Source organism: Arachis stenosperma, chromosome 10 (genome assembly GCF_014773155.1).
Source record: "Arachis stenosperma cultivar V10309 chromosome 10, arast.V10309.gnm1.PFL2, whole genome shotgun sequence".
In the NCBI taxonomy this organism is placed as follows: domain Eukaryota; kingdom Viridiplantae; phylum Streptophyta; class Magnoliopsida; order Fabales; family Fabaceae; genus Arachis; species Arachis stenosperma.
The window spans coordinates 39,256,883-39,262,509 of record NC_080386.1 but is presented as its reverse complement, the minus strand read 5'-3'; the positions used below and the strand labels follow the sequence as shown (position 1 = coordinate 39,262,509).

Sequence of the window (5,627 nt, the reverse complement as noted above, 5' to 3'; positions counted from 1 at the left end):
CATATCTTTTTAATCACATCTTTTTTAAAATAGTTTTCAAATCATATCTTTTTGATTTCTAATTTCAAAAATCTTTTTCAAAAATTACTTGATCTCTTTCTCACTCTTGATTTTCGAAAATTAATTAATTTTTTTTTTAAAAAAATGTTTTCAAAATATTTCACTTGATTTTCGAAAATTTCTTCCTCTCTTCCCACATCCTTCTATTTATGGAGTATCACTCCTTCTTAATGCACAATTCGAACTCTATCTGATCAAGTTCGAATTCTTCTACCTCTTTCTTCTGTTTTTCGTTTCCTCTGACACCTTAAGGAATCTCTATACTGTGACATAGAGGATTCCACATTTTCTTGTTCTTTTCTCTTTCATATGAGCAGGAACAAAGACAAAGGCATTCTTGTTGAAGCTGACCTTGAACCTGAGAGGACCTAACCGAATTCTTCAAAGAAGAAGAAGACATGGCAGCCGAAAACAACAACAATGCAAACAATGCAAGGAAGGTGCTGGGTGACTTTACTGCACCTACTCCCGACTTCTATGGGAGAAGCATCTCTATCCCTGCCATTGGAGCAAACAACTTCGAGCTTAAGCCTCAATTAGTTTCTCTAATGCAACAGAATTGCAAGTTCCATGGACTTCCATTGGAAGATCCTCATCAGTTCTTAGCTGAATTCTTGCAAATCTGTGACACTGTCAAGACTAATGGGGTAGACCCTGAGGTCTATAGACTTATGCTATTCCCTTTTGCTGTAAGAGACAGAGCTAGGACATGGTTGGACTCACAACCTAAAGAAAGCCTGGACTCTTGGGAAAAGCTAGTCAATGCCTTCTTGGCAAAGTTCTTTCCACCTCAAAAATTGAGTAAGCTTAGAGTGAAAGTCCAAACCTTCAGACAGAAGGATGGAGAATCCCTCTATGAAGCTTGGAAAAGATACAAACAATTAATCAGAAAATGTCCTTCTGACATGCTTTCTGAATGGAGCATCATAGGTATTTTCTATGATGGTCTCTCTGAACTATCCAAGATGTCTTTGGATAGCTCTGCTGGAGGATCTCTTCATCTGAAGAAGACGCCTACAGAGGCTCAAGAGCTAATTGAAATGGTTGCAAATAACCAATTCATGTACACTTCTGAAAGGAATCCTGTGAACAATGGGACAAATCAGAAGAAAGGAGTTCTTGAGATTGATACTCTGAATGCCATTCTGGCTCAGAACAAGATATTGACTCAACAAGTCAATTTGATTTCTCAAAGTCTGTCTGGAATGCAAAATGCACCAAGCAGTACTAAGGATGCTTCATCTGAAGAAGAAGCTTATGATCCTGAGAACCCTTCAATGGAAGAGGTGAATTACCTAGGAGAACCCTATGGAAACACCTATAATTCTTCATGGAGAAATCACCCAAATTTCTCATGGAAGAATCAAGAGAGACCTCAACAAGGTTTCAACAACAACAATGGTGGAAGAAACAGGTTTAGCAATGGCAAGCCTTTTCCATCATCTTCTCAGCAACAGACAGAGAATTCTAAGCAGAACCCCTCTGACTTAGCAACCATGGTCTCTGATCTAATCAAAACCACTCAAAGTTTCATGACTGAAACAAGGTCCTCCATTAGAAACTTGGAGGCACAAGTGGGACAGCTGAGCAAGAAAGTTACTGAACTCCCTCCAAGTACTCTTCCAAGCAACACAGAAGAAAATCCAAAAGGAGAGTGCAAGGCCATCAACATGGCCGAATTTGGAGAGGAAGGAGAGGAAGTGAACGCCACTGAGGAAGACCTCAGTGGGCGTGCACTGACCTCCACTGAGTTCCCAAATGAGGAACCATGGGAATCCGAGGCTCAAAATGAGACCATAGAGATTCCATTGGACTTACTTCTGCCTTTCATGAGCTCTGATGAGTATTCCTCCTCTGAAGAGGATGAGTATGTCACTGAAGAGCAAGTTGCTAAATACCTTGGAGCAATCATGAGGCTAAATGACAAGTTATTTGGAAATGAGACTTGGAAGGATGAACCTCCTTTGCTCACCAAAGAACTGGATGACTTGTCTAGGCAGAAATTACCTCAAAAGAGACAAGATCCTGGGAAGTTTTCAATACCTTGTACCATAGGCACCATGACCTTCAAGAAGGCTCTGTGTGACTTAGGGTCAAGTGTAAACCTCATGCCTCTCTCTGTAATGGAAAAGCTAGGGATCTTTGAGGTACAAGCTGCAAGAATCTCACTAGAGATGGCAGACAACTCAAGAAAACAAGCTTATGGACTTGTAGAGGATGTTCTGGTGAAGATTGAAGACCATTACATCCCTGCTGATTTCATAAGTCCTAGAGACTGGGAAGTGCATGGATGAATCTATCATCCTTGGCAGACCCTTCCTAGCCACAGCAAAGGCTGTGATTGATGTTGATGGAGGTGAACTGATCATTCAAGTGAATGAAGAATCCTTTGTATTTAAGGCTCAAGGATATCCCTCTGTCACCATGGAGAAGAAGCATGAAGAGCTTCTCTCAAATCAGAGTCAAACAGAGCCCCCACAGTCAAACTCTAAGTTTGGTGTTGGGAGGCCACAACCAAACTCTAAGTTTGGTGTTGAACCCCCATATTCAAACTCTAAGTTTGGTGTTGGGAGGTTCCAACATTGCTCTGAGTATCTGTGAGGCTCCATGAAAGCCCTCTGTCAAGCTACTGACATTAAAGAAGCGCTTGTTGGGAGGCAACCCAATGTTATGTTTTATCTATTTTCTTTTGTTATTTTTTGTTATTTTGTAGGTTGATGATCATAAGAAGACACAAAATCAATTGAAAAAACAAAAACAGAATGAAAAACAGGAAGAAAAATAGCACACCCTGGAGGAAGAACCCACTGGCGTTTAAACGCCAGTGAGGCTAGCGGTTGGGCGTTTAACGCCCAGTCTGGCACCATTCTGGGCGTTTAACGCCAGAAAGGGGCACCAGACTGGCGTTAAACGCCAGAAAAGGGCAAGAACCTGGCGTTAAACGCCAGGAATGGGCATCAGCCCGGCGTTTAACGCCAGAAATTGCTCAAAAACGTGATTTTGAATGCCATTTGGTGCAGGGATGACTTTTCCTTGACACCACAGGATCTGTGGACCCCACAGGATCCCCACCAACCCCACCACTCTCTCTCTCTTCTTCACCCATTCACCAATCACCTCAACTCCTCTTCCCCAAAAACCATTCACCTATCAAATCCCATCTTTCTCCTCACCATTCAAATTCAAACCACTTTCTCTCCCAAACCCACCCATACATGACCAAACCATGTGCCCCCCTCTCCTATATTAACCCTTCTTCACCCCTTCATTTTCACACAACCTAAACACCACTTCTCCCCCTCTTTGGCCGAACACAAAGCCACTCCCTTCTTCCTCATTTCTTCTTCTACTCTCTTCTTTCTTCTTTTGCTCGAGGACGAGCAAACCTTTTAAGTTTGGTGTGGTAAAAGCATTGCTTTTTGTTTTTCCATAACCATTTATGGCATCCAAGGCCGGAGAAACCTCTAGAAAAAGGAAAGGGAAGGCAAAAGCTTCCACCTCCGAGTCATGGGAGATGGATAGATTCATCTCAAGGGTGCGTCAAGACCACTTCTATGAAGTTGTGGCCTTGAAGAAGGTGATCCCCGAGGTCCTTTTTTCACTCAAAAAGTGTGAATATCCGGAGATCCGACATGAGATCCGAAGAAGAGGTTGGGAAGTCCTTACCAACCCCATTCAACAAGTCGGAATCTTGATGGTTCAAGAGTTCTATGCCAACGCATGGATCACCAAGAACCATGATCAAAGTGTGAACCCGGATCCAAAGAATTATCTTACTATGGTTCGGGCGAAATACTTGGATTTTAGTCCGGAAAGTGTAAGGTTGGCGTTCAATTTGCCCATGATGCAAGGGGATGAACATCCTTACACTAGAAGGGTCAACTTTGATCAAAGGTTGGACCAAGTCCTCACAGTTACATGTGAAGAGGGCGCATAATGGAAGAGAGATTCAAGAGGGAAGCCGATTCAATTGAGAAGGCATGACCTCAAACCCGTGGCTAGAGGATGGTTGGAGTTTATCCAACGCTCAATCATTCCCACTAGCAACCGGTCCGAAGTTACTCTAGACCGGGCCATCATGATTCATAGCATCATGATTGGAGAAGAAGTGGAAGTTCATGAGGTTATAGCCCAAGAACTCTACAAGGTGGCGGACAAGTCCTCTACCTTAGCAAGGTTAGCCTTTCCTCACCTCATTTGTCACCTCTGTTATTCAGTTGGAGTTGACATAGAGGGAGACATCCCTATTGATGAGGACAAGCCCATCACTAAGAAAAGGATGGAGCAAATAAGAGACCCCTCTCATCATGAGATCCCTGAGATACCTCAAGGGATGCACTTTCCTCCACAAGACTATTGGGAGCAAATTAACACCTCCCTAGGACAATTGAGTTCCAACATGGGACAACTAAGGGTGGAGCACCAAGAACACTCCATTCTCCTCTATGAAATTAGAGAAGATCAAAGAATCATGAGAGAGGAGCAACAAAGACAAGGAAGAGACATTGAGGAGCTCAAGCACTCCATAAGACCTTCAAGAGGAAGAACAAGCCGCCATCACTAAGGTGGACCCGTTCTTTAATCTCCTTGTTCTTTAATTTTCTGTTTTTCGAATTTTAGTGCTTTATGTTTGTCCATGTTTGTGTCTTATGATCATTAGTATCTTAGTGTCTATGCCTTAAAGTTATGAATGTCCTATGAATCCATCACCTTTCTTAAATTAACAATGTTCTTAATTGAAAAGGAGAAGAATTGCATGAATTTTGAATTTTATAACAGATTAATTATTTTGATGTGGTGGCAACACTTTTGTTTTCTGAATGTATGCTTAAACAGTGCATATGTCTTTTGAATTTGTGGTTCATGAATGTTGGCTCTTGAAAGAATGATGAAAAAGGAGACATGTTACTGAGGATCTGAAAAATCATAAAAATGATTCTTGAAGCAAGAAAAAGCAGTGAAAAAAAAACGAAAAAAAAAAGAGAAAAAGAAAAAGAAAGAAAAAAAGAAAGAAATAAAGTTGTGATCCAAGGCAAAAAGAGTGTGCCTAAGAACCCTGGACACCTCTAATTGGGGACTTTAGCAAAGCTGAGTCACAATCTGAAAAGGTTCACCCAATTATGTGTCTGTGGCATGTATGTATCCGGTGGTAATACTGGAAGACAGAGTGCTTTGGGCCACGGCCAAGACTCAATAAGTAGCTGTGTTCAAGAATCATCATACTTAACTAGGAGAATCAATAACACTATCTGGATTCTGAGTTCCTAAAGAAGCCAATCATTCTGAATTCCAAAGGATAAAGTGAGATACCAAAACTATTCAGAGGCAAAAAGCTAGAAGCCCCGCTCATCTAATTAATACTGATCTTCATAGATGTTTTTGGAGTTCATTGCATATTCTCTTCTTTTTATCCTATTTTGATCTTCAGTTGCTTGGGGACAAGCAACAATTTAAGTTTGGTGTTGTGATGAGCGGATAATTTGTACCCTTTTTGGCATTGTTTTTAGTATGTTTTTAGTATCTTTTAGTTAGTTTTTATTATATTTTTATTAGTTTTTAGTTAAAAT

The 5,627-nt window shown here is 41.1% G+C and overlaps 1 non-coding gene across 1 annotated transcript; it reads right to left on the bottom strand.

Moving 5' to 3' along the window:
- Positions 1-863: 863 nt before the first annotated feature.
- LOC130959160 (small nucleolar RNA R71) lies at positions 864-971 on the bottom strand. The gene has a single exon (XR_009078255.1). It is a non-coding gene; the product is annotated as a small nucleolar RNA R71 (small nucleolar RNA).
- Between the last annotated feature and the right edge of the window lie 4,656 nt (positions 972-5,627).